General features: G+C 43.2%; 1 pseudogene; it reads left to right on the top strand.

Moving 5' to 3' along the window:
* The first annotated feature begins 1,929 nt into the window (after nucleotides 1–1,929).
* On the top strand, nucleotides 1,930–26,971 carry LOC123085062 (flavonoid O-methyltransferase-like protein Os11g0303600; annotated as a pseudogene).
* The last annotated feature ends 837 nt before the right edge of the window (nucleotides 26,972–27,808 follow it).

Here is a 27,808-nt window from a genome sequence, read left to right as displayed (position 1 = left end):
CAGTTGACTGGCTCATGTTGACTTTTGAATAAATGCGAAAACCAACAAAAACAGGAAATTCATTGAAATTAAAAAAAAACCTGAATTCAAAAATATTCATGGAATTTTTAAATTTTGTTCATAAAGATGAAGAAGTTCATTATTGTAAAATCACCGGTTTAGGAAAAAGTTCATCAATTTTGAAAAAAATCATCGGTTTAGGAAAAAGTTCAATGATTTTGGGAAAAAAGTTCATAATTTTGAAAAAATAACCACAAACTTGAAGAAAGTTAATCGATCTGAAAATAGTCCATCGAATTTGAAAAAAGTGTATCAAGTTCGTTAAAAAAGGTCATCAAATTTTAAAGACCGTTTATAAATTTGAAAAAGTTCTTTGGCTTTGAAAAAAGTTCATCGAATTTGCAGAAGATTTGATTGAATTTTAAAAAATTCACATATTTGAAAAAAGTTCATTGATTTTGGAAAAGTTGTTCATGAATTTGAGTGAAAGCTCATGAATTTTGGGGAAAAAAATTGATTTGGATAGAATCTTCAGGTTTAAGAAAAAAGAAAAAGAATAAAGACAGAAAAATTCAAAAATTAAAAAACCAAATTAATGTCCTGAGGAAAAAAATACGAACTGAAGAAACGAATAAAAAAAAACAAGTGCTATATCACAACGGTTGGAGCAGCCAAGTGGTTGGTGCGCTTTCCTTCGAGTGCAGAGGTCGCTTGTTTGAAACTTGTTGCTTGCACATATTTTGGGAGTTTAAAGAAATAAAATTGTATATGGGCTGGTTCAGGTAAGAGCGCTTTCAGCGCCAGTTAACAGAATGCACCTTACGGCGCCGAACAAGAATTGCCCGGTCGTTTGCAGTCCAGAATTTGCCCAATGGCGGTTGCAGGGGCCTTGTGACCTGAGAAGCCACCATGTGCGCAGGTTGTTGTTTACAAAAGAACAAGTCTGTCGTGGCTCATGGCCACTTGTCGATCGTGTGGAGCCTGAGAAGCCACCATCATCGGTAGCACATGAGTATTTTCGTTAATTACTAGGTCGCCCCCTCCCCCTTCCCAGCACACTGTTTGCCTCTCTGAGAGCATCTTCAATAGATTATGTATATTTAGAGATGTAAAAGTAGGTGTTGTATAATTTACATCAATAAAAAGTTCTTTCTACATCTTCAAAAAAGAGTCAACTGATGATGTATATTTGATGTAAAACTATGCTCAAACAGATGATGTAAAACTAGTTCAGCGGCATGGCGGCGGCGGATCGAGACGAGCGGCGGCAACCAAGCTTGAGGACGAACGGCGGCGACCGAGCTTGGAGACGAAAGGTGGGGCGGCGGACGAGCTTGGAGACGAGCGCCTGGGCGGCTAGTGATCTTGAGGACGAGTGGTGGGGCGACGGCCGAGCGGCGGGACGACGGCCATGCTTGAGGACGAACAGCGGGCAGAGGCGGAGTGGCGAAACGACGGCGATTTGGGGTGATTAGAGATGATGGGAGGTGTGGATCCGGTGGCGGCGGGGGTGGGGAGGCTGGATTTGCTGGCAACGGGGTGCGGCAGGCCGGCGACGCGGCGGCGGATCGAGGTAGGCGGCCAGTCGAGGAGGGAAGGGAAGGGGAACCTTTAGGGTGGTTGGGTTGGTGTGCAACTGGCCGTTTTGCATCTGGGTTTGCATCTCCGGCGGTTGGAGATGTAAATTTGTATCTCAAAGTGTTGTATTTTATATTACTTGGAGCAGGTGATGTAATTTTCTTTACATCTACATTATCTTATTACAGATGCGTTTTTAGGCCCGGAGATGTAAAAGTTAAGTAGTTTTACATCTACTCATCTATTGCAGATGCTCTTATGAATTGTGTGGTGCTATCACTCCTATAAATCGGCCGTAACCTTCACTTCAGATGTCCATACCCAATACCAATAGCAAAATTATTAAGGGAGATGGATCAGACCACAGCCACGCCCATGGTAGCCACCTCAAAAGCTGAGCTTCTGCAAGCCGATGCGGAGCTCTTTTGCCACACCTTTGCGTACCTCAAGTCCATGGCACTGAACAGTGCTGTGAAGCTCGGAATCCCTGATGTCCTCCACCGCTGCGGTGGCGCCGCCTCCTTGCCCGACCTGCTCTCCGCCGCCCCCCTCCATCCAAGCAAACGCCCCTACCTATGTCGCCTCATGAAGATGCTGGCTGCGGCAGGGATCTTCACGGCCGAGGATGTGCCTGTCGCACCAGCCGGTGGCGACGGGTCACCCACAACGGTGTACCACCTCAACACGGTTTCCCGTCTCCTAGTGGAGGGCACCTCATGTATGTTGCCGTGCGTGCTCCTGGGCACCACCGACTTGTTCGTGTCGGCCTCCTTACGGCTGCACCAGTGGCTCCTGAGCGAGGAGGAGGGGGCCACGACCGGCTCGCCATTCATGATGGCGCACGGCGGGAGCTTGTATTGCGTCGGTAGCCGAGACCCGAATTCAACGCCTTGTTCAAGGGGGCCATGGGTGCCACCAGCGAGTTTGTTGCCGCCCTTGCTGTCCGTGAATGCGTCGAGGTGTTCGCCGGGATAACGTCCTTGGTCGACGTTGCCGGTGGGAACGGCACCACGGCGAGGACCATCGCCGAGGCTTTCCCAGGTGTCAAGTGCTCGATGTTGGACCTCCCACATATGATACAAGGAATCTCGCCCGATGGCACGGTTGAGCTTGTTGCTGGTGACATGATGGAGTTCGTTCCACCCGTTGATGCTGTTCTGCTTAAGGTAGAATCACTACAAGAAATATGTCAACTAGTGACCTTCTGTCAGTGACTCTGGAAGAATTGGTCATAGATCTATGACCATTTCAGACCAATTGGTCAAAATCTGTTCGGGGGGCTCCAAACCCTAAACCATTGCGACCATTTTGGTCAGAAAGGTCATAATTTCCTTACACGAAATTGTCACAAAGCAAACAGTGCTGGTCCGCTGCCTTATTTCTAGTTGTTAATGACCAATATAGATGGTCATAGCCTTGTAGATTGTGGTGGGTTGTGATGACTAGGCGCCATCTCATCAGTTTTGCCTATGTGTCATGTCCATGTGGCAGTTTTTTCCCTAGGTTGTGAAGCAACCTATATTTCTGTTATTCCAAAAATTCCCAAAAAATTCTCATAAATGTTTTGGATCATATCTTCATCAAATATGTCAAAAACATTCCTTGCCTAGTTCAAAAATAATTAGAAAATATTCATTTTCCTATTCTGTTCAGAGCAGCACTTTGTGAAGGAAGGACCACTTTGGCATGTCCAAATGGTATCCATTTTCTACAGTGCTTTCCTATGCCCAAATAACCATCCTCTAGCAAATGCCAGCTCAATCCATTCATTATTTTGAGCCCAGCTTCAACATTCGTATTTATGTCCAGTGTGGTACTTTGTAAAGCAAGTACCATCTAGGCTCCTCCTTTTGAGGTGAAAATTTGTGAAGACGGTCTTCTTAGTAACTGATTCATCCTCAACCAAAACTCACGTCCATTAGCCATGTGCATTTCCTGTACCGCAAATCAAACACTTGGCTGCTTATTCATGTTTGAGCATCGATCGGTCTCCTCGTGAGAATCTTATGTTGTGATTTTCTTCCTAGCACCTACCTGGGGAGTGCCCAACCCACTAGACATGCCTAGGCCACCCAGAACACATGGCAATGCCACGGTCACGTCGTGACCACGCGGCGGGCATGCGAGCTTACGCGCTCTAGAGTTGGGGCCCTCGTCCACCGTCCAAACCTCGATGTCTCGCCATCAAACTATGTATTTCTGATTAAATAGATACTTATTTACCTAGAAATGATTTTTGGAAAAAATAAAGAGCAAACTATGAGGCAGCTGTAGTTCAAATTTGACCCGCTTCCAACTGAATCGACGGGAATTTGTCTTTTTCACCAGAGGTGGATCAAAACTTTTTTCATGCAACCATTTTATCAATTGTGCATTAAATATGGCCTAGTATTTTATAAAATTGATTAGGTCCAATTTTGCAACAAATATATGGTAGGTCCTTCACAAAAAAAAACTCATTTCAGGCACTCAGAAAATGGAAAATAGTTTTTTCGTCCAACGAAAATGAAAACTTCCTTAGGCAATATTGTTTGCCGTTCCAAGATGCACCCTTGTGCACAATACGAGATCATTTGCTCAAACTATGCCATGAATGTGGCCATAGGATTGATCATCTGGCTTGAAAGCCATGAATCTTCACACATGATAGCTCATTTCTGAGAACACTTTTTTAAAAGAATTATCGTATTACAAGTTTATTATTTTTCCTGGTAACTTGGTCATATATAATGACACAATGCGTAGGTTTTCCAATTTTTTGATTTTTTTTTGAATTTTTTATGCCCGTTTCAAAATGCGGTCAAAACGGCGGGCTTGACCGTTCCTAGCTAGTGGTTGAATCTTGGAATTTTTTGGGTGTTTCTATGATTAAATAGATACTTATGTACCTAGAAATGATTTTTGGAAAAATAAAGAGCAAACTATGAGGCAGCTACATTTCAAATTTGACCCGTTTCCAACTGAATCAACGATAATTTGTCTTTTTCACCAGAGGTGGATCAAAACTTTTTTCACCCAACAATTTTGTCAATTGTGCATTATATATGTCCTAGTATTTTATAAAATTTATTTGGTACATTTTTGCAACAATTATTTGGTAGGTCCTTCATAAAAAACCCTCATTTGGGGCACTCGGAAAATAAAAAATGAATTTTCCGTGCAAAGAATATAAAAACTTCCTTAGGCAACATTGTTTGGAATTCCAAGATGCACCCTTGTGCACAATATGAGATCATTTGAACAAACTATGGCATGAATGTGGCCATAAGATTGATCATTTGGCTTGAAAGCCATGAATCCTCACGCATGATAGCTCATTTCTGAGAACACTTTTTTAAAATAATTACCGTATTACAAGTTTATTATTTTTCCTGGAAACTTGGTCACATATAATGACACAATGCGAAGGTTTTCCAATTTTTTGATTTTTTTTGAATTTTTTATGCCCGTTTCAAAATGCGGTCAAAACGGCGGGCTTGACCATTCCTAGCTAGTGGTTGAATCTTGGAATTTTTTTGGTGTTTCTATGATTAAATAGATACTTATGTACCTAGAAATGAATTTTGGAAAAAATAAAGAGCAAACTATGAGGCAGCTATAGTTCAAATTTGATCAGTTTCCAACTGAATCGACGACAATTAGTCTTTTTCACCAGAGGTGGATCAAAACTTTTTTCACCCAACCATTTTGTCAATTGTGCATTATATGTCCTAGTATTTTATAAAATTGATTTGGTCCATTTTTGCAACAATTATTTGGTACGTCCTTCACAAAAAATCTCCTTTTGGGCACTCGGAAAATGAAAAATGAATTTTTTGTGCAAAGAAAATGAAAACTTCCTTAGTCAATATTGTTTGGAATTCCAAGATGCACCCTTGTGCATAATATGAGATCATTTGAACAAACTATGCCATGAATGTGGCCATAAGATTGATCATTTGGCTTGAAAGCCATGAATCTTCACGCATGATAGCTCATTTCTGAGAACACTTTTTTAAAATAATTACCATATTACAAGTTTATTAATTTTTTCTGGAAACTTGGTCACATATAATGACACAATGCGAAGGTTTTCCAATTTTTTGATTTTTTTTGAATTTTTTATGCCCGTTTCAAAATGCGGTCAAAACGACGGGTTGACCGTTCCTAGCTAGTGGTTGAATCTTGGAATTTTTTTGGTGTTTCTCTGATTAAATAGATAATTATGTACCTAGAAATGATTTTTGGAAAAAATAAAGAACAAAGTACGAGGTAGCTACAGTTCAAATTTGACCCGCTTCCAGCTGAAATGGTGGAAATTTGTCTTTTTCACCAGAGGTGGATCAAAACTTTTTTCACCCAACCATTTTGTCAATTGTGCATTAAATATGGCCTAGTATTTTATAAAAATGATTTGGTCCAATTTTGCAACAATTATTTGGTAGGTCCTTCAAAAAAAACCTCATTTGGGGCTCTCGAAAAGTGGAAAATGATTTTTTGTGCAAAGAATATAAAAAATCCCTTTTGGCGATACTGTTTACTATTCCAAGATGTAAACTTTTGCAGAGTATAAAGAACTCATTTTGAACAAATATAAAGAATATAAAGAATATCATTTGAACAAATATTTGGTAGGTCTTTTACAAAAAAGAACTCATTTTGAGCACTAAAAAATGGAAAATGATTTTTTCGTGACCTATTTAGAAGGTCATAAAGTCTTCAAATTGTTTGTTGCGTTCTGATTGCTCTATAGGCATATCACGCGGATCATGCATCCGACACCGTCGGATGCTCCGGGATCCAACGGCGGACCTCATCCCCTCACCCTCTCACCCACGTATCCCTCTCACCCCCCTCACCCACACAGCCTCCACTCCCCACCGTTCCAACCCTAGCCCCCACGCCCCCACTCTCCCGCAGCCGCACCCGCTCGCCAAACCCTAGCCGCCGCCGCCTCCCCCGCACCATGGCCATCAACGGCGAGGAGCCCGAATCCCCATGCCTCCCAAGCACCCGAAATCCTAGCCCGCGGCGCAGCCATGGCGACCGAGCTCTAGATCCGATCCGAACCCAAACCAGCCGCCTCTCTCCCGGCTCCCTCCCCCGATGCAAACCAGCCCCCACCCCCGCCAGTGACCTTGCCGCCGTGCTCCGCCCTTCGCCTGCGGGCCGCGCAGCAGGTCACGGGGCAGGCGCTGCAGCAGGCGGACGAGGCGCTACGGCGGGAGATGCGGGAGTGGGAGCGCTGGGTGGACGAGCAGCGCCGGGTCGTTGCCGAGCTGATGCGCCTCATCGGGATGCCGGAGGTATGGTCCTTGTCCACCGAGAACCGCCACGTCTTCCCTCTGCTTCGATTCCGTTTGGTAGCTGTTCTGACGCTCGGCTCTGAATGTCTGCGGGATGCTAATCGTGGCTGCGGCAGGTATATGTTCCCGCGGAATTGTTGAGATCCAGGGAGGAGAGGAAGAGGAAACAGGGGACCACGTCTTCAGATCCTTGCCGAGACCCCCGCTGCCAACCTCAACCAGATGGAGCCAGACCTCCCTGAACACCTCCTCCCTGGCCTCCGTCCACAACTTCGCCGCGCCGACAGGGGCCTCCCGCTCAACATCCTCATGTGTTTATGCCCTACCCTTTTCGTTCATTCATTTAGGTTCAGTTAGCTAGGGGCTATCAACCATTAAATTCAGAGAAATCCCTGTCAAGCATGAGGTTCTCCTACATACCTTCTACCTTATGTTTGTACCGAATATATTGACATGCCATGACACTATGATGCAATAGAATGGCTAGTAGAAGCTTTCCCTTCTAAGGATGCCACCAGTAGAAATAATCATTGTAGTTAGTGGCCATAATATCTATTTTATGGTCCTGAACTTTGTTGTTACCTATTTATTTTCTTGAGTTTAAACAATGCATTGATCTCTAAGCCACCAATATATCATTCTGTAAGCTGTAATCAATAGTATCCAAATGGAATGGGACCTTTCTTTGATTTGAAACCTCCAAATCAAGGGCTTTCCTTGAAACATATTTAGAGTGGTGTAAGTGATTTAGCTTTTGAACAAAAACTTTTACAAGGTTCTGGTAGTTTACATTCTCACGGAGTGCATCTTACTTCTCTCAAAAGTAGTGTGATGTGTGTTGTAGAAAAGAGTGAACATTTTTTTTGCATGTGAAGAAAAGAGTGTATACATGGCAATACTGTTGGCTCCTTTGCGTCCTTGGCCTTGTTGCTTTTATTATTGTTGCTTGCTGAGTGTATAGAGATGCTGATGCTTGATTGTTTGTTCATTATGCTGACCAAAAAATTGAGATTAATTACCACGCGATGGGCAGCAGCAAGGTGCAGTGGTGGTTGTGCAGAACACATTGCAGGGATTGGCGGCGCGACACGTGGACCTGCTCGAGATTCTGTAGCCCAAGGTCAGGAAGCGCATCGAGGCACTCAGAGAGATCCAGGTATAACTATAGGGGTTCCACTGCGCGCTACTAGGAGATTCGTGGCAGCATGGATCATTAGTTGTTCCTAAGTGTGATTTCTGTGGTTCTCTGATGCATTAAAATTAAAGGATAAGAAATAGCCCCCCTCATTTGAATGATTCTAACAAAAGAAACAGCGATTCATTTTCCTTTGCAAACACCTAGCTAGCAACTGTGGAACTTTGCTTCTATGCATTGGTTGAATTCTACCAAATCATTGGTTGGATGATGGATGCCCTGTGATTGATCCTTTGCCTCTTTTTCTTCCATCTGCATGTGTGATGCTATATCCATCTGTTTGTTTGAGATCTTGAGTGTATGCTACGGGAGGTATCCATCCTGTAAATCTTACTAATACTCCATGCTAGCTATGTGCGACTGCCATTTTAAGCTTTCTATAATCAGTGAATATAGCAGTTCTCCTGCTGTTTCAAATAAATAAATCATGCAAGTGGTAGTATAAAAAGACCTGCTTGCATAAACCTCGCAGAGACTATTGACATCTCATTATATTCTTCTACTTCCATTTATATCCAGAGCATGTACTCTAATAGTTAGTTCCTAGAACATGACAATGGATTTGCTTTTGTTTCTATACCCCACTATCCACACTTCCTGGTATTAGTAAAGCTATGAGGACACCTTCTGTATATTCTGTTGGATTAGTGTGCAATATTATCAGAAACATCTGAATGCTGAGGCTATTTCCTTTATACTAAATCTCGCAATTTTTGGTTGTGGCTTCTGTTTTTTCCCTTGGTATTTTTACAGGCAAACAAAATTTCCTACAGCATACTGATTGTTAAATCACCAAACATCTTATATGAAGCAACACTCATCTTGCAGACATCTAATATGCAATTCTAATAATATGTGAAATACTGGTTTTATTTTTTTAGTTGCATATGTCATTGGTGCATCGATTCCTTTTCTGATGTACCAGCTCCATAATCATGTTTTTGTCTTTCGGGTTGGTATGTTAGGAGAACCTAGGCGTGCTATGTGGGGATGCAAAGCAGCAGCTCACAAATCCGGCCTGCAACTCCAGATGAAGGCACTCCGACGATGCATCATGCTACTCCCTTGGAAGGTTGGCTCCTGGACCGTAACTTTCTGTTAACTTGTGCTCTGCTTGATACCAGTTCCTTGTATTTCTCTAAACTTGTGCAAATTGCAATATGCATGGCTTCCTAGTCCGTGGCCTGCCTTCTGGATGGAGCAAGGAGGGGGCATCATCCACACCGCGGAGCTGTTTGAGCCTTAGTGTGAAATGGAGAAGCAGGGCATCGTCGGGGACATCTCTCGCTTGTGCCATGGTAAGAACCGAGCGCCACTCTCTATCGTGCATGTATTGAAATCCTGAAATGTCAAATACATGTTCGCTCTCAGCTGGGATATTGGATTGTACTTAGTTATGTGACTCGTTCATGTTTGTGCTGCTTGTTAAGTGATTACCTTTATGTACTTGCTACCAGTAGGATGGTCAATACATGCTTGTTTTGTATCTATTCCAGAACAATTGCTGGGATATTGTGATGCTGCTTTGTTTTAAGTGCTGTTTAATGCTTGCTGTCACATTGCACAATTACTAGTACTAGTAGATGCATAGTTATACTTATTATAGACTAATAGAAATTTCGGTGCTGCTATAGTTAGGTTTGGCTGACTGGTAACAATGGAGTAGTATTTCTACTTGTTTACAATGTTTTTAGGCCCTGGTACGAAAGCTGCCCTTGACAGGAACATAGTACCACAATATATATACACTACTAAATATAGTTTGGCATCTTGTTTTCGTCAATTGTTGTGTTCCTGCTTCCTGTTGTCAAGCCCAAACCCACTGAATTACCTATCTCCGGTTTTCTCTTCATATCGAAGCTCATCAAACATGTTAGCTGTACGCAACACTCTAGCAGTAGCTTTGTTTCGGGCATGTAGCAATCACCCATTTTTTATAGAGCATATGACCAAATGCTAATTGACAACATCTAGGTGCATTCATGTTTTATTTATGCTGATTGTCTAGGGGAAGTTGTTTCTAACAAATAAGGGGGTCTTTGGTGAAATTGAATAAATAACTTCCCATGTGATTTCAGGTTGTGTTCCCCGGACCTGCTGTTGCTGCTGGTTGTGTTCCCGACAGAGTCCCCAAGCTGCTGCTGCTGGTTGTTTTCCCCGACCATGTCCCCAAGCTGCATCCTGCTGCCCCTGCCCCGTGCGTCCTCAACTTTGCTCCTGGACAGGTACTGCAGGTGAGCCAATTGCCTCCATCTGTTGCTACTACTGTTGTAGTTTCGTTGTAGACGCCACTGTTGTAGCTCGCGTGAAATCTTAGTTTGCCTGCCTTGAGATAATGAGAAGGATATAGCGCATAACATTGCTTCAGACATTTGCAATGCATCTCTTAATTTAACATACAAGGTTGGGGTAATTCTGTTGTGTTAAGTAGAAATATTGAAATACCAAGTAACTATATACACTAGTAGAAAAGGGGGCATTGGTCCAGGCTGGGTCAGCCCATTAGTCCCGGTTCAATCCAGAACCGGGACCAATGGGGGCATTGGACCCGGTTCGTGAGCCCCGGGGGCCGGCCGGGCCACGTGGGCCATTGGTCCCGGTTCGTCTGGACCTTTTGGTCCCGGTTGGTGGGACGAACCGGGACCAATGTGCCTTGCTCCTGGCCCACCACCATTGGTCCCGGTTGGAGGCACGAACCGGGACCAAAGGACGCCCATTAGTCCCGGTTCATACCACTAACCGGGACTAAAGTGTTGGTCCTCGTTGCGGCCAGAGTTTAGTTCCACCTCGCCAACCGAAGGGGCCTCACACCGGTTTATAAGCCCCTCCCTCTCTGCCTTGTTGAGCTCCTCTCAAAATGAAAATAGATGCCTTATACAGGAAATTTGACCTAAATTCATACTAAATTTCTCTGAAGTTAGTAAAAATTTATTATGAATTTAGTTTGAATTTTCTCTATAAGCGCATCTATGCTCATTTCTGAGTAGTTTTTTATATAGTTTTTTTCTTTTCTGCTATATTTATTTTTTTCTATTTATTTCCGAGTTGTAATAAGTCATTAAAAATAAAAAAGATTTTAGTAAAGTTAATCACAACTATTTTTTCTTCTATTTATTTCGGAGTAGTTTTTTATATAGTTTTTTCTTTTCTGCTATATTTATTTTTTCTATTTATTTCTGTGTGGTAATAAGTCATTAAAAATAAAAAAGAGGCGCAATGCTAGTTAATTCGCTTCAAGCCTTTCGGAATAGTGTAAACTGCACTGCACATAGCTCTGTGCAGTCTACCCTATTCCTCAAGGCTTGAAGTGAACCAACGTGCAGGTGAGCATTGAGCCTCTTCTTCATCGTCGCTGCACTCAGGGCTTATAAACAGCTGCGAGTGCCTCTCGCTTGGCGAGGTGGGACTAAAAAAACAGCTGCAGAAAGAATCAACTAAAAAACAACTGCAGAAAAAAAATAAGTAATTAGACGAGTCCATTGGTACCTGTTGGTGGCTCGAAACGGGACCAATGCCCCTCTTTAGTCCCGGCACATAATGCTTTAATGTCTTATGGTTCGGCCCTCGTGATACCATGCCAACTTTCAACTTTCAACTTTTTCAGAGTTCATTTGAAATGCTTTAATGCAGAAAACAAAAGAAAATAAATAATGCAGAAAACAAAACAAAAAAACTGGAAATAAAATAAAATAAATAAAGCAAAAAGAAAACAGAAAAAGTGTATACAAATTTGAAAACTAATGGCACTAACAGAAAGTTTATAATTTTTCTAAAACTAAAAGCAAAAAGAATTAAAAAATAAAGCAAAAAAACAATAGAAAATAAATAATGCAAAAAACAAAACAAAAAATCTGGGAAAAAAATAGCAACAATAAGTATTTTGTTGTAAGTAGAAACAAAATAAAATAAATAAAGCACGAAACAAAACAAAAAAACAAAAAAAGTGTTTTCTAATTTGAGAACTAATGGCACTAACAGAAAGTTTAAATTTGTTCTAAAACTAAAAGCAAAAAGAATTAAAAAATAAAGCAAAAAAACAAAAAAATAATAATGCAGAAAACAAAACAAAAAATCTGGGAAAAATAAATAAAAATAGCAACAATAAGTAAAGAAAAAAAGTGCCTCCTACTGGGCCCCCACGGCCTGAATACGACTAGAAACCCACCATGGGCCAGGATTCAGGCCCGCAGGTAGCCCAGTAGGCCCATCAGGCAAAGCAGTAGTAAGTAGGCCCGTAAGCCTGCAGTGAAGAGGAGCTCGAGAGGGGTGCGACAGTGGGGCTTATAAACCACTGTGCGCCCCTCTCAGCTAGCGAGGTGGGACTAAACTTTCGTGCCGGACCGTGCCAGCACATGACCATTGGTCCCAGTTCGTGGCTCCAACCGGGACCAATGCCCACCCTTTAGTCCCGGTTGGTGGCACCAACCGGGACCAAAGCCCTCTGCGTCCTGCCCTTTGGGCTGCTGAAAAGAGGCCTTTGGTCCCGGTTGGTCCTACCAACCGGGACTAAAGGGTGCATTGGTCCCGGTTGGAGCCATCAATCGGGACCAAAGACTTTGCTATATACGGAAAATTTCAGAACCACATCCCCACTTCGATCTCTCCTCCTCCTCGATCTCCCGACGCCGCGCGCCGTCGCCTGCCGCCACCTTGCCGTCGCCGTCGCCGCCCCGACGCCGTTGCCGCCCCGCCCCGCCCCGACGTCGTCGCTGCCCCGCCCCGCCCCTACGCCGTCGCCACCCCGCGCCCCGCCCTGCAGCCCCGACGTCGTTGCCCCGACGTCGTCGCCGCCCCGCGCCGCACCTCGCCGTGAGCAACTTTTTATGATTTTTGTTAGATTTTTTTTAGATTTTTTGTTAGATTAGATGTGTAGTAATTTAGATATGTAGTAATTTAGATATGTAGTTCATAGTATGTTAATTTAGATTGTGTAATTAATTTGTTCATATTGTGTTAGATTTTTTCTGTTAATAGATTTTTTTGGTGTAATTAATTTGTTCATATTGTGTTAGATTTTTTTTCTGTTAATAGATTTTTTTCTATTAATTTGTTCATAGTATGTTTGGTGATATTATTGTTAATAGATTTTTTGGTGATATTTAGATTGTGTTAGTAAGTACTATAATTGAACTAGCTAGTTAGAAAAATATAATTACTATTTTATTTAGATTTTTTTGGTGTAATTAATTTGTTCATATTGTGTTAGATTTTTTTCTGTTAATAGATTTTTTTCTATTAATTTGTTCATAGTATGTTTTGTGATATTATTATTAATAGATTTTTTGGTGATATTTAGATTGTGTTAGTAAGTACTATAATTGAACTAGCTAGTTAGAAGAATATAGTTACTATTTTATTTAGATTTTTTTGGTAATATAATTAGTTAGAAAAATATTAGTTAGTTAGAAAAATACTAGTTTATTTTTAGTAAGTACTATATAGTAAGTGCTACTTTGTTTTTAGTAAGTACTACTTTATTTATTTATAGTAAATGCTTAGTAGTTGAACTAGATAGTTGATTTAATTAATAAAACTAATTTATTTAACTATATATAGAAGTAGTTTATAGTAAGTGCTACTTTATTTATTTATAGTAAGTGCTACTTTATTTATTTATAGTAAGTGCTTATTAGTTGAACTAGATAGTTGATTTAATTAATAAAACTACTTTATTTAACTATATATAGAAGTACGTAGTTCCCGCATCGACGTCGGCGATGCCTATCACGCATCCTCATCGTCGTCGACTCGGCGGTGGAGGCCTGCTTGATCAGGGCCATGTTCGGGACTGGGCTCCGCCGGGCTGGTATTGGGAGGTGCTACCTTCTGGGGGACGTAGGTTGGTGAGGAGGCAGCCCGTTGTTGACCCGATCCTTGTTTGGTGGCGGTCGCGTGGGCCAGTGACGGTGCCGAGGCTTCCGGACACCGCGGAGGTGGTACGTCACCGTGTCAGCGAGGAGGACGAGCACGTCCGTCGCTACATGGTTGCGTTCCAGGGCAGGTTCGACAATACCTGGCAGGTTCTTCAGGGATCTCACTGGAGCTATCTTTGGGTGTCCACCGCCCGCGACGATACCCGTCGGGCGCTACGGTTCTAGCTATATTAATTAGCGATGCTATATGTATGATAGTATTCGAGGAGTATTCGACGATGTACGGACACAAGAGATGATGTACTTTTGGTTATAATTGAATGCATGCTAATTTGAATACTACTTTATTTTACGATTTGGTTTTGCTTATTGAATGCTCATATTGGAAAAGTACTCCTACTTTGAATGCTAAAATTGAAGAGCACTCCATGCAGAAATCTAGGAGCCCCCTCCATCATCCACGCTGTCATGGGGGTAGCTTCTCCTTCATTCCCGTGTGCTAGACAATTTGTTGTAATAATGCACTCGGGAATGAAAGGAGGAGCTACATATCATCACCGATAGTCAACCCGTGATTAATAATAATGATCTAATTTAGGTTTTTTTAGTACATATATTTAATATTTGAATTATGAACTTAGGCCGGAAATGTCGTACTCGTACGATGAAAACCGCCCGGGGGAGTGCGACTGGTGCCACGACGACCGAGGTATGTGCGACAGGTTCATTGAGCTGGACGAAGATCGGCGCTTCAGCATTAAGCTCGAGGAGACCTTCGATGTTCATACGATACGCAACGACGACAATAGTTTTTTTTGTAATTAAGCACGACTTCAACTATTTTAACGTGTATTTTTCATCTTTTCCAATTCGACTAGCTTATCCCATGCTTTGCAAGACGCTATGTCTTGGAGAGGATGGGTTTTGAAGACCATGAAAGTATGGAAACCAAAAAATTATCCTAAGTACCCATCATGGTGTGGATTTTCAAGTAAAGTTGTACAATGCTCAGAGTGTAACCCATTTTGGTTGCAAAAACTGGGAAGCACTTTGCAAGATGTGTGGTTTTGATGAGGGTATGCTTGTCACCATGGATCTTGGTGATCCTACAATCGCGCAAGAGAGACCTTCGATTTTCGTCCTTGTGGATACACCTCCAATTCTTCCCCCATGTGAGCTTAACATAGTTATTAAGTAATTTATATTGTTTATTTCAAAATAGTTGACAACTTATTTCCATTGACAGCTTATTTTCATTCTTCAAAGAATGTGCGGAAGATGGTAGACAGAACCTACTACACCGAAGGCTCCGAACTAACTTATCAGGAGAAAAATCATCTGGTCGCATTTTGTACTGATCTTGAGAATTACAATATCTACAATCAAACTCCTCAACATTATGGTCAATACGTGCCACTAGTGCATGTGTTGAACTACGGTAACTACCATGGAGATACCCTGGTAAGATTTTTTACTATTACGACATCCGTGCATCTTTTTGCACACTTCTAAAACTAGTACATCATTGCTAACTACGAAGTTATTACTATGTTTTTCAACAGATAATCCCGAATGATTGTGTGCCTCATCTGATGTATACACACGGTAGCCTTCATGTTTTGAACATACAACCAGGTCTTCCTACGAATCTGAACTGTCCATACCGGGTTTCTAAAAGAAGTGGAGACATGACAATCAAAGAATGGAAAAAAATGTATGGGCAGTCGTAAGGAGCTTCTTGGAAGCAACAATCAGCGAAGGGCCTATATTGTTTTATGCTATTTTACCTTAAGGGTGTTTAGGTCATGTCCTACCTGATACTGATGATCATGTGCTAAGAACAAGTATGTAGGGTTGGGTTCGATGACTATGAGGATGATGATCGTATGACTTATTATTAATATCGAGTAGAAGTTGTATGATGATGCATGATTAGTAGGACTTGTTATTATATATGATGATGTATGATGCGAGCATGCATGAGTTATTATATCAGCGGGTGAAATGAACATATATAGCAGCTGCGTTGGTAAACCAAGGACGAAGATATAAGAGATGACACTTCTCTCTATTAGCTAGCTCATAACAACCTAAAAATAACCCCCAAAACCCCTAAAGCAGCCACTTTTCTAAAAAAACATGGACTTTTGGTCCCGGTTGGTGCCACCAACCAGGACCAAAGGCCCCCTGACTGGGCTCGGCGCACAGGGCCACGTGGAGGCACATTGGTCCCGGTTTGTGTTTGAACCGGGACTAATGGGTGGAGGTATTATTAACGACCCATTAGTCCCGGTTCATGAACCGGGACTAAAGGCCCTTACGAACCGGGACTATTAGGTGTTTTTCTACTAGTGATATCCACAACATTGTAATCTGGTACCTTTTATTCAGGGATGTTCAATATCTGCCTCTGCTTCCTAAAGCATATTGATAGTACAGACATATGCAGAAGCACAAAAGCTGCTTTTGCATTATCACTATTGTTGGTTGCTGCTTTACTAATAACTAGTCAATATACTGATAAGAGAGGGGTCTGATCCTAGCTATAAATGTAGGGGACAGTATGGTATGTGTTCATGTTCACGTTGTTTGTCATGTTCTTGCTAACTGCAAGGGATTGTGTATGGAAAACCAATTATCCAGTCCATTTTTCACAAAAAGGATTAGTCTGCTTAATTAGTCCTGATGTTTTATTTTACGGAGTAGTTGCTTATTTGGCCAGATTTGTTGGAAATATGCCCTAGAGGCAATAATAAAAGGGTTATTATTATATTTCCTTATTCATGATAATTGTCTTTTATTCATGCTATAACTGTATTATCCGGAAATCGTAATACACGTGTGAATACATAGACCATAACATGTCCCTAGTGAGCGTCTAGTTGACTAGCTCGTTGGTCAACAGATAGTCATGGTTTCCTGACTATGGACATTAGATGTCATTGACAACGGGATCACATCATTAGGAGAATGATGTGATGGACAAGACCCAATCCTAAGCATAGCACAAGATCATGTAGTTCGTTTTGCTAGAGCTTTTTCAATGTCAAGTATCTCTTCCTTAGACCATGAGATCGTGTAACTCCCGGATACCGGAAGAGTGCTTTGGGTGTACCAAACGTCACAACGTAACTGGGTGACTATAAAGGTGCACTACAGGTATCTCCAAAAGTGTCTGTTGGGTTGACACGGATCGAGACTGGGATTTGTCACTCCGTATGACGGAGAGGTATCTCTGGGCCCACTCGGTAATGCATCATCATAATGAGCTCAAAGTGACCAAGTGTCTGGTCACGGGATCATGCATTACGGTACGAGTAAAGTGACTTGCCGGTAACGAGACTGAGCGAGGTATTGGGATACCGACGATCGAGTCTCGGGCATATAACGTACCGATTGACAAAGGGAATTGTATACGGGGTTGTTCGAATCCTTGACATCGTGGTTCATCCGATGAGATCATCGAGGAGCATGTGGGAACCAACATGGGTATCCATATCCCGCTGTTGGTTATTCCCCGAGAGCCGTCTCGGTCATGTCTACATGTCTCCCGAACCCGTAGGGTCTACACACTTAAGGTTCGGTGACGCTAGGGTTGCATGAATATGAGTATGCATATACCGAATGTTGTTAGGAGTCCTGGATGAGATCCCGGACGTCACAAGGAGTTCCGAAATGGTCCGGAGGTGAAGAATTATATATAGAAAGTGGTATTTCGGCCATCGGGAAAGTTTCGGGGTCACCCGGTATTGTACCGGGACCACCGGAAGGGTCCCGGGGGTCCACCGGGTGGGGCCACCCATCCCGGAGGGCCCCAAGGGCCTAAGTGGGGAGGGTAACCAGCCCATAGTGGGCTGGTGCGCCCCCTTGGCCCACCCCCGCGCCTAGGGTTGAAAGCCAAGGGTGGGGGGGGGCGCCCCACTTGCCTTGGGGGGTACTCCACCCCCCTTGGCCGCCGCCCCCTTGGGAGATTAGATCTCCCAGGGCCGGCGCCTCCCCTGGGGGCCTATATAAAGGGAGGGGGAGGGGGGCAGCCGCACCCTGAAGTTCTGGCGCCTCCCTCCCCCTGCTACACCTCTTCCTCCTCCGTCACGTGCTTGGCGAAGCCCTGCCGGAGTGCTGCTGTTCCACCACCACCACGCCATTGTGTTGCTGCTGGAGCTTTCATCATCAACCTCTCCTTCCCCCTTGCTGGATCAAGACGGAGGAGACGTCACGCTGACCGTACGTGTGTTGAACGTGGAGGTGCCGTCCGTTCGGCGCTAGGATCTCCGGTGATAGGATCACGACGAGAACGACTACTTCAACCCCGTTCTTTTGAACGATTCCGCACGATCTACAAAGTGGTATGTAGATGCAATCTCTCTACCATGACTCGTTGCTTAGATGAACTCATAGATGGATCTTGGTGAAACCGTAGGAATTTTTTTAATTTTCTGCAACATTCCCCAACAGTGGCATCATGAGCTAGGTCGATGCGTAGTTCTCTATTGCACGAGTAGAACACAATTTTGTTGTGGGCGTAGATCTTGTCAACTTGCTTGCCGCTACTAGTCTTATCTTGCTTCAGCGGTATTGTCGGATGAAGCGGCCCGGACCAACCTTACACGTACGCTTACGTGAGACCGGTTCCACCGACTGACATGCACTAGTTGCATAAGGTGGCTGGCGGGTGTCTGTCTCTCCCACTTTAGTTGGAGCGGATTCGATGAAAAGGGTCCTTATGAAGGGTAAATAGAAGTTGACAAAATCACGTTGTGGTTATTCGTAAGTTAGAAAACGTTCTTGCTAGAACCCAATTGCAGCCACGTAAAAGATGTAACAACAATTAGAGGACGTCTAACTTGTTTTTGCAGCAATTGTCATGTGATGTGATATGGCCAGAAGTTGTGATGAATGATGAATGATATATTGTGATGTATGAGATCATGTTCTTGTAATAGGAATCACGACTTGCATGTCGATGAGTATGACAACCGGCAGGAGCCATAGGAGTTGTCTTTATTTTTGTATGACCTGCGTGTCATTGAAGAACGCCATGTAAATTACTTTACTTTATTGCTAAATGCGTTAGCCATAGAAGTAGAAGTAGTCGTTGGCGTGACAACTTCATGAAGACACAATGATGGAGATCATGATGATGGAGATCATGGTGTCATGCCGGTGACGAAGATGATCATGGAGCCCCGAAGATGGAGATCGAAGGAGCTGTATGATATTGGCCATATCATGTCACTACTATATAATTGCATGTGATGTTTATTATGTTTTATGCATCTTGTTTACTTAGAACGGCGGTAGTAAATAAGATGATCCCTTATAATAATTTCAAGAAAGTGTTCCCCCTAACTGTGCAACATTGCTAAAGTTCGTCGTTTCGAAGCACCACGTGATGATCGGGTGTGATAGATCCTTACGTTCACATACAACGGGTGTAAGACAGATTTACACATGCAGAACACTTAGGGTTAACTTGACGAGCCTAGCATGTACAGACATGGCCTCGGAACACAAGAGACCGAAAGGTCGAACATGAGTCGTATAGAAGATACGATCAACATGGAGATGTTCACCGATGATGACTAGTCCGTCTCACGTGATGATCGGACACGGCCTAGTCGACTCGGATCGTGTAACACTTAGATGACTAGAGGGATGTATAATCTGAGTGGGAGTTCATTAAATAATTTGATTAGATGAACTTAATTATCATGAATTAGTCTAAAACATTTGCAAAATATGTCTTGTAGATCAAATGGCCGCCGCTCATGTCAACATGAACTTCAACGCGTTCCTAGAGAAAACCAAACTGAAAGATGATGGCAGCAACTATACGGACTGGGTCCGGAACCTGAGGATCATCCTCATAGCTGCCAGGAAACAATATGTCCTAGAAGGACCGCTAGGTGATGCACCCGTCCCAGAGAACCAAGACATTATGAATGCTTGGCAGTCTCGCGCTGATTATTACTCCCTTATTCAGTGTGGCATGCTTTACAGCTTAGAACCGGGGCTCCAAAAGCGTTTTGAGCAACACGGAGCATATGAGATGTCCGAGGAGCTGAAACTAGTTTTCCAAGCTCATGCCCGGGTCGAGAGATATGAAGTCTTCGACAAGTTCTATAGTTGTAAGATGGAGGAAAATAGTTCTGTCAGTGAGCACATACTCAAAATGTCTGGGTTGCACAACCGCCTGTCCCAGCCGGACATTAACCTCCCGGATGAGGCGGTTATTGACAGAATCCTTCAGTCGCTCCCACCAAGCTACAAGAGCTTTGTGATGAACTACAATACGCAGGGGATGGTAAATACCATTCCTGAAGTATTTTCAGTGCTGAAGTAAGCAGAGGTTGAAATCAAGAAAGAACATCAAGTGTTGATGGTCAATAAGACCACTAAGTTCAAGAAGGGCAAGGGTAAGAAGAACTTCAAGAAGGACGGCAAAGATGTTGCCGCGCCCGGTAAGCCAGTTGCCGGGAAGAAGTCGAAGAATGGACCCAAGCCTGAAACTGAGTGCTTTTATTGCAAGGGGAAGGGTCACTGGAAGCGGAACTGCCCCAAATACTTAGCAGACAAGAAGGCAGGCAACACTAAAGGTATATTTGATATACATGTAATTGATGTGTACCTCACCAGTACTCGTAGTAACTCCTGGGTATTTGATACCGGTGCCGTTGCTCACATTTGTAACTCACAGCAGGAGCTGCGGAATAAGAGGAGACTGGCGAAGGACGAGGTGACGATGCGCGTCGGGAATGGTTCCAAGGTCGATGTGATCGCCGTCGGCACGCTACCTCTACATTTACCTATGGGATTAGTTTTAAACCTCAATAATTGTTATTTAGTGCCAAGTTTGAGCATGAACATTGTATCTGGATCTCGTTTAATACGAGATGGCTACTCATTTAAATCCGAGAATAATGGTTGTTCTATTTATATGAGAGATATGTTTTATGGTCATGCCCCAATGGTCAATGATTTATTCTTAATGAATCTCGAACGTAATGTTACACATATTCATAGTGTGAATACCAAAAGATGTAAAGTTGATAACGATAGTCCCACATACTTGTGGCACTGCCACCTTGGTCACATTGGTGTCAAGCGCATGAAGAAGCTCCATGCTGATGGACTTTTAGAGTCTCTCGATTATGAATCATTTGACACATGCGAACCATGCCTCATGGGCAAAATGACCAAGACCCCGTTCTCCGGAACAATGGAGCGAGCAACCAACTTGTTGGAAATCATACATACCGATGTGTGCAGTCCAATGAGCGTTGAGGCTCGCGGAGGATATCGTTATGTTCTCACTTTCACTGATGACTTGAGTAGATATGGGCATGTCTACTTGATGAAACACAAGTCTGAGACCTTTGAAAAGTTCAAGGAATTTCAGAATGAAGTAGAGAATCAACGTGACCGAAAGATAAAATTCTTACGATCGGATCATGGAGGAGAATATTTAAGTCACGAGTTTGGTACACACTTAAGAAAATGTGGAATCGTTTCACAACTCACGCCTCCTGGAACACCTCAGCGTAACGGTGTGTCCGAACGTCGTAATCACACTCTACTGGATATGGTGCGATCTATGATGTCTCTTACCGATTTACCGCTATCATTTTGGGGATACGCTCTAGAGACAACTACATTCACTTTAAATAGGGCACCGTCTAAATCCGTTGAGATGACACCGTATGAATTATGGTTTGGGAAGAAACCTAAGCTGTCGTTTCTAAAAGTTTGGGGATGCGATGCTTATGTCAAGAAACTTCAACCTGAAAAGCTCGAACCCAAGTCGGAAAAATGCGTCTTCATAGGATACCCTAAAGAAACCATTGGGTATACCTTCTACTTAAGATCCGAGGGCAAGATCTTTGTTGCCAAGAACGGATCCTTTCTGGAAAAAGAGTTTCTCTCGAAAGAAGTAAGTGGGAGGAAAGTAGAACTCGATGAAGTACTACCTCTTGAATGGGATAGTAGTGCAGCTCAGGAAAATGTTCCTGTGATGCCTACACCAACTGAAGAGGAAAATAATGATGATGATCAAGGTACTTCGGATCAAGTTGCTACTGAACTTCGTAGGTCCACAAGGACACGTTCCGCACCAGAGTGGTACGGCAACCCTGTCCTGGAAATCATGTTGTTGGACAACGCTGAACCTTCGAACTATGAAGAAGCAATGGCGGGCCCAGATTCCAACAAATGGCTAGAAGCCATGAAATCTGAGATAGAATCCATGTATGAAAACAAAGTATGGACTTTGACTGACTTGCCCGATGATCGGCGAGCGATAGAAAACAAATGGATCTTTAAGAAGAAGACGGACGCGGATGGAAATGTCACCATCTATAAAGCTCGACTTGTCGCTAAGGGTTATCGGCAAGTTCAAGGGATTGACTATGATGAGACTTTCTCTCCCGTAGCGAAGCTTAAGTCCGTCTGAATCATGTTAGCAATTGCCGCATACTATGATTATGAGATATGGCAGATGGACGTCAAAATGGCATTCCTTAACGGGCATCTTAAGGAGGAACTGTATATGATGCAGCCGGAGGGTTTTGTCGATCCTAAGAATGCTAACAAAGTATGCAAGCTCCAGCGATCCATTTATGGGCTAGTGCAAGCATCTCGGAGTTGGAACATTCGCTTTGATGTGATGATCAAAGCGTTTGAGTTTATGCAGACTTATGGAGAAGCCTGCGTTTACAAGAAAGTGAGTGGGAGCTCTGTAGCATTTCTCATATTATATGTAGATGACATACTTTTGATGGGAAATGATATAGAACTTTTGGACAGCATTAAGGCCTACTTGAATAAGTGTTTTTCAATGAAGGACCTTGGAGAAGCTGCTTATATATTAGGCATCAAGATCTATAGAGATAGATCGAGACGCCTCATAGGTCTTTCACAAAGCACATACCTTGATAAGATTTTGAAGAAGTTCAAAATGGATCAGTCCAAGAAGGGGTTCTTGCCTGTATTGCAAGGTGTGAGATTGAGCTCGGCTCAATGCCTGACCACGGCAAAAGATAAAGAAGAGATGAGTGTCATCCCCTATGCTTCAGCCATAGGATCTATTATGTATGCCATGCTGTGTACCAGATCTGATGTAAACCTTGCCGTAAGTTTGGTAGGAAGGTACCAAAGTAATCCCGGCAAGGAACACTAGACAGTGGTCAAGAATATCCTGAAGTACCTGAAAAGGACAAAGGACATGTTTCTCGTTTATGGAGGTGACGAAGAGCTCGTCGTAAAGGGTTACGTCAATGCTAGCTTCAACACAGATCTGGATGACTCTAAGTCACAAACCGGATACGTGTATATGTTGAATGGTGGAGCAGTAAGCTGGTGCAGCTGCAAGCAGAGCGTCGTGGCGGGATCTACATGTGAAGCGGAGTACATGGCAGCCTCGGAGGCAGCGCATGAAGTAATATGGGTGAAGGAGTTCATCACCGACCTAGGAGTCATACCCAATGCGTCGGGGCCGATCAAACTCTTCTGTGACAACACTGGAGCTATTGCCCTTGCCAAGGAGCCCAGGTTTCACAAGAAGACCAGGCACATCAAGCGTCGTTTCAACTCCATCCGTGAAAATGTTCAAGATGGAGACATAGATATTTGCAAAGTACATACGGATCTGAATGTCGCAGATCCGTTGACTAACCCTCTCTCGCGAGCAAAACATGATCAACACCAGAACTCTATGGGTGTTCGATTCATCACAATGTAACTAGATTATTGACTCTAGTGCAAGTGGGAGACTGTTGGAAATATGCCCTAGAGGCAATAATAAAAGGGTTATTATTATATTTCCTTATTCATGATAATTGTCTTTTATTCATGCTATAACTGTATTATCCGGAAATCGTAATACACGTGTCAATACATAGACCATAACATGTCCCTAGTGAGCCTCTAGTTGACTAGCTCGTTGGTCAACAGATAGTCATGGTTTCCTGACTATGGACATTAGATGTCATTGACAACGGGATCACATCATTAGGAGAATGATGTGATGGACAAGACCCAATCCTAAGATAGCACAAGATCGTGTAGTTCGTTTTGCTAGAGCTTTTTCAATGTCAAGTATCTCTTCCTTAGACCATGAGATCGTGTAACTCCCGGATACCGTAAGAGTGCTTTGGGTGTACCAAACGTCACAACATAACTGGGTGACTATAAAGGTGCACTACAGGTATCTCCAAAAGTGTCTGTTTTGTTGACACGGATCGAGACTGGGATTTGTCACTCCGTATGACGGAGAGGTATCTCTGGGCCCACTCGGTAATGCATCATCATAATGAGCTCAAAGTGACCAAGTGTCTGGTCACGGGATCATGCATTACGGTACGAGTAAAGTGACTTGCCGGTAACGAGACTGAACGAGGTATTGGGATACCGACGATCGAGTCTCGGGCATATAACGTACCGATTGACAAAGGGAATTGTATACGGGGTTGTTCGAATCCTTGACATCGTGGTTCATCCGATGAGATCATCGAGGAGCATGTGGGAACCAACATGGGTATCCATATCCCGCTGTTGGTTATTCCCCGAGAGCCGTCTCGGTCATGTCTACGTGTCTCCCGAACCCGTAGGGTCTACACACTTAAGGTTCGGTGACACTAGGGTTGTATGAATATGAGTATGCATATACCGAATGTTGTTTGGAGTCCCGGATGAGATCCCGGACGTCACGAGGAGTTCCGAAATGGTCCGGAGGTGAAGAATTATATATAGAAAGTGGTATTTTGGCCATGGGAAAGTTTCGGGGTCACCCGGTATTGTACCGGGACCACCGGAAGGGTCCCGGGGGTCCACCGGGTGGGGCCACCCATCCCGGAGGGCCCCAAGGGCCAAAGCGGGGAGGGGAACCAGCCCATAGTGGGCTGGTGCGCCCCTCTTGGCCCACCCCCTGCGCCTAGGGTTGAAACCCTAGGGTGGGGGGGGGGGGGCGCCCCACTTGCCTTGGGGGGTACTCCACCCCCCTTGGCCGCCGCCCCCTTGGGAGATTAGATCTCCCAGGGCCGGCGCCCCCCCTGGGGGCCTATATAAAGGGAGGGGGGAGGGGGCAGCCGCACCCTGAAGTTCTGGCGCCTCCCTCCCCCTGCTACACCTCTCCCTCCTTCGTCACGTGCTTGTCGAAGCCCTGCCGGAGTGCTGCTGTTCCACCACCACCACGCCGTTGTGCTGCTGCTGGAGCTTTCATCATCAACCTCTCCTTCCCCCTTGCTGGATCAAGACGGAGGAGACGTCACGCTGACCGTACGTGTGTTGAACGCGGAGGTGCCGTCCGTTCGGCGCTAGGATCTTCGGTGATAGGATCACGACGAGAACGACTACTTCAACCCCGTTCTTTTGAACGCTTCCGCGCGATCTACAAAGTGGTATGTAGATGCAATCTCTCTCCCATGACTCGTTGCTTAGATGAACTCATAGATGGATCTTGGTGAAACTGTAGGAAAAATTTTAATTTTCTGCAACGTTCCCCAACAAAATTATCTTTCTTGCTTTTGGCATAAGAATAAGCCGATAAGAACATAATATTGATACTGTGTGTGCTATTAGTAAAATGCTCTATTTCCATGCATCACCTTTCTTGTATGCACGGGTATCTCGTTTTAACTAACTAGAGAACAAAAATCATTGTACTATGTAAATTTGTGTTATTATTCTAAAGAAATTGCCCTTTTTTGAATGGTCTGTTCAGAATATATTGGCTCTAGTGTTTTGATTCTTCTCTTCTGACTCATGTAGCAGGGCGACGGTCGAAGGCGTGATGATAGTTCTATTGCTGTTTTGTTAGCCCAGTGTAGCGAAGGTCATGGCCTAGTCGACTATATCTGTGTGACTGTGATTGTATTTGTATATGTGTTATTACATTAGTAGAGCATGTAACCGTGTCATATGAGAGAAGGAGTCCAGTATGTAATTTGAAGCTTGTAATTACACTTGTGGAGCTTGTAATTTTTGTTGTCAATGTATCTATAACAGATTTATTCTCGCTGCTGTTATGTGAAGTATTACTTGTGTTTTCTGTCTTTTCTTATTTAAATATGGTTATTTATTCTGTCAAATTGAAATCTGAAGAAAATGATGCTATCAAAAGTGTCCCACTTGAATAGAACCTGACAATTGGGACCCATCTAACTAGTTTACCCGGAAAAAGAAAAACTAAATTTGTCGAATCAAAAAGGCCATGGCCCCAAAAATGGAAAGGCCAAATTATTGGGCTTGGCCCATGAGGCTGACTGAAATTAACAGGAAAAAATATATATATAAGGCTGAATTATTGGGCTCGGCCCATATAAACACTCAACTGGACCGGGCCGATTCTAATTTTTGACCTTTTCAATTGGTCACAATTTTTCCACGTCAGATTGAGGCGTCGGATCCGACGTGGCCTGGGCAGAGAGCCAGTGACCAAAACAAAAGGTCATGGATTCAACGACCTTCTGTTTTGGTCGTAAATGTCTACGACCTTCTCACAGAGAAGGTCGCTATAGTCAGTTTACGACGGCCAGCTTTTGACCTTCTGTTTTTGGTCACAAAAAGGTCGCAAAGAAAAACCATGACCTTTTAGTGACCAATAGTGGTGGTCACAAGTTGACATATTTTTGTAGTGAATAGTACTATTTAACTTCACTTCTTACTAATGACATCCTACTCCCTCCGATCCATAATAAGTGTTGCAGTTTTGAACTAAAGTTATTACTTATGGTTCATCCTATTGGCAGTAAGTGCTACATAACTGGAGCGATCAGGACTGCTTGAAGATCCTCACGCGTTGTAGACAGGCCACTTCCCACGGAGCCAAACCTGGCAAGGTGATAATCATTGATACCGTCGTTGGATCACCCTCACACCAAATACTAGAAGCCCAGGTCACCATGGATTTGTCCATGATGATGTTATTTAATGGTAAAGCAAGGAAGGAGCACAACTGGCACAAGATGTTCATTGAAGCCGGATTTAGTCACTACAAAATTCACAACATCTTAGGAATGCGGTTCCTCATCGAAGTCCATCCGTAGCTTGCTTATCCAACAATTTCTATATATACTTGCTTACATTTCCCACATCATACGTATGTGCGTGATGCTAAAAGTTTGTATGGTCTGCTAGCCCTATTTCCGGTAATGTGTATGCCCCAAATTTTATCGTACACATTTGGTTGTGTCCATAGTTTGGCGCAAAGACTATGAGAATAAATTATACCTTGATGGAAAGAGTTTATTTTAATTCTTTGACATTGATTTTTGACAGGGATTATCCCAAGGTACAACAATGGTTACTCGTTATCCTCTGTTTTAATATTTCTGACACATTATACCGATGCACATTATAAATCCTAGGTTGCAGGGCCTCTTTGATTTATGGGATTGTAAAATGCAGGAATAGGAAAAACACATGATTGGAATGTCATGCACATTCAAATCCTATTTGTGTTTGTTTGATTTAGCATAGGAAAAACAAAAGAATTTTTACAATTTGTAGAATACTGATGGTATGAGACGTTTCAAGTAGTTATGATCAGAAGTATACTTGATATCATCGAAGCTTCATGGATAACATTTGAATTGGTTAGACTGATAAAAAAAATATATTTCTTTGTTAACCAAGCCCTTATGCAGTCCTAGGGACACACTCAAAATATATCATAATGATTACATCTCAAGTGGCCAATCATAGTAAAGACGTATTGATGCATGTACTTGCATGTTTTAGGAATAATAAGTGAATGGGAAACTCAGTTCAACCAGGACTTGGATACAACAATTTTTAGTTGTCTACAAAAGTAGAGATTTAAGACTATATACTATATTGCCCACTCTATATTAGTTAGTTGGGCAATGCCTCGTCGTACGTAA

Source organism: Triticum aestivum, chromosome 1B (genome assembly GCF_018294505.1).
Source record: "Triticum aestivum cultivar Chinese Spring chromosome 1B, IWGSC CS RefSeq v2.1, whole genome shotgun sequence".
NCBI lineage: Eukaryota > Viridiplantae > Streptophyta > Magnoliopsida > Poales > Poaceae > Triticum > Triticum aestivum.
The sequence above is the reverse complement of the archived record's forward strand: the minus strand, read 5'-3'. Positions and strand labels throughout refer to the sequence as shown.